This window comes from Silene latifolia, chromosome 11, assembly GCF_048544455.1.
Source record: "Silene latifolia isolate original U9 population chromosome 11, ASM4854445v1, whole genome shotgun sequence".
Taxonomy (NCBI): domain Eukaryota; kingdom Viridiplantae; phylum Streptophyta; class Magnoliopsida; order Caryophyllales; family Caryophyllaceae; genus Silene; species Silene latifolia.
The window spans coordinates 171922284-171924656 of record NC_133536.1 but is presented as its reverse complement, the minus strand read 5'-3'; the positions used below and the strand labels follow the sequence as shown (position 1 = coordinate 171924656).

At 38.3% G+C, this 2373-nt stretch overlaps 1 long non-coding RNA gene across 1 annotated transcript; it reads left to right on the top strand.

Moving 5' to 3' along the window:
• Positions 1–1119: 1119 nt before the first annotated feature.
• On the top strand, positions 1120–2143 carry LOC141615202 (uncharacterized). Its single transcript, XR_012529707.1, has 3 exons — positions 1120–1209; positions 1638–1970; positions 2061–2143. It is a non-coding gene; the product is annotated as an uncharacterized LOC141615202 (long non-coding RNA).
• The last annotated feature ends 230 nt before the right edge of the window (positions 2144–2373 follow it).

Genomic DNA, 2373 nt, shown 5'->3' with positions numbered 1-2373 from the left:
AGATAAAGTGATATTGGGTTATGATGCTGTTAGGTTAGATTTTTTAGTTTATATAGTATGAGCTAGGATTAATCTCAGCCATTCATTTGTTTAAAATCGAATGGTGGAGAATCGCGGGACGGACTCACGTAAGATACCAGGACTCACCTGATGCAGTTTCTATATATATATATATATATATATATATATATATATATATATTAGGGACGGGGTCAGGTGCGAACTAAAGTACGGTGCGAACCGTACGAACTAACCAATTAAAGTCATTCTCAGGTGCGCTTTCTTATTTCTCTGCCCAACTAAAACAATTCAACACCCTCACAACAAAAACCCACCATAAATACTCTACTTCCATCGCCTCTCACACATCCACCGTCAGCGCCACTTCCACCGTCGACCACCATTTCCACCGCCGCTTCTACCACCATTCCCAAGGACGCATTTCAGTGTATTATAGAAGAAAGGTTAGTTTCATTTCTTATTTTAATCTCTGAAGATTTATTTATTATTTTGAATCTATTCCATTGTGAAGATTTAAGAAGTGTTTTTATGAGAAAACATAAGATTATAATCAAAAAACTGATTTGTAGTATGGATTCTAATTAAAAATTAGGGTTTATTAAAATTGGTCAAATTTCGTGGGGTTGTGGATTTAGTTCAGGGATGCTGGTGGTGGTGGTGCTGGCAGTAGGGGTGGTGGTGGTGGTGGTGCTGGTAGTAGGTGTGGTGGTGGCCAGTTTGGTTGTCGTAGTTGATCTTTAGATCGTGGATACACAAAATACTAGCCCGGATACACATGGTATTACTACTGGATACACAAATCGATTTGTGTATCTAGTAGTAATACTATTTGTATCCGGTAGTAATACCATGGGTATCTATTGTATCTGGTACTTTTTAAGACGACTTCCATGGTTTATTTTCCAAATTGCTATATGTTTCAGTTCAGTTCTATACGTCTATCTATGTGCTGGAGATGCGTTTCTAATTGTCAGTTTGTAATTGGTAATTACAAGGAGAATTTCAGGAAGACACTAGTTTGTAACTAGGAAGGACAGGACTATTAAGTCAAGGAAAATGGGTCTCATTGGGATGAAGAAGACTCTAGTCTTTTATATAGGCCGAGCTCCTAAGGGGCAGCGTACTCATTGGGTCATCCACGAGTACCGCCCTACTCTTCAGGAGCTCGATGGCACGAATCCTGCGCAGGTATATCTCTAATCTACCTTCCTTCCGAGTTCCATATAGTTAAAGACTCAGCATTTCTTTGAATTTTTATGTCTATTTTTCCTGCTTGCTATGTTATATACCTTTGATGTAAGGTTTGCTATGCTTATCTCTAGTTGTTGTAGACACTGCTTTGATATCGGAAATATTAATTCTAGTAGGACTGTGTGTTTTATGCACCTTCAGCTGATGTGAATATTACTGATAGGGAGGCAAATATAATGATAGACGTGGCTGTTATTCACCATTATCGATTGCTCACGTGCATTTTTTTAATAATGATAGAAATAGTTTTCATCATCTTCCCTGGCTGTATATGCTAACAATAGTTACCCTTGGTTGTTTTAGGTAGTCAAATTTAGTTGAACTCCTGCTGGTGTAAAATTTTCTTCACATTTTTTTTTTTGCAGGGTGCTTTTGTTCTCTGTCGCTTGTTCAAAAAAGCTGATGATCTGAAGCATGAGGAAAACGATGGCGGTTCCAACATTAAGGATCTGGAAACAAATGTATTCTCTCCGAATCCAACTAATATCTCTCAAGAGGATGCATGATCTGAACTCGCGGTTGTGCAGGCTTCTCCATGTTCTGTTGAGTAAACTGTTGAGCAACATATGCTGTTGGAGAACAGCATTGTTAAAACTTCTGATAGTATGACATCTGAGGCTACAATGCTTGATCATCATAGCTATAGCAATGGTAATTTTCGTCATGGATCTCAGGTGAATGAAGAAACGGCTCATGAGGTGAGTATTTAGCAATTGGTTTATGGAACGAATAAATTCAGCTTCTATTTCAGGATTTATAGCTGACCTTTTTTTTCTAATGTTTTTCAGGCAGATTCATATATAAATGGAACTACCTATATCCATGCTCCCTATGAGAGAGACGTGCGTGTGAATGAAGCAATGAAATATTACCGAGTTCGAGTTTCAGGACATAAATGGAAGAGATCCTATTAATTTCTAATTTCCTTGATTCTACTATTGTATATCACGATGACCCTCGCTTCTTCGAAGTTAATACTCACGGCCCTGCTTTGACTGAAAGAGATAAGCGTGAGAACGTTGATCTAATGGGCTGGAAGAAAGCATCTATCAATGAAAGTGGATCCTGTAGTGGATCTGACATCGAAGTAGCTCAATCGCA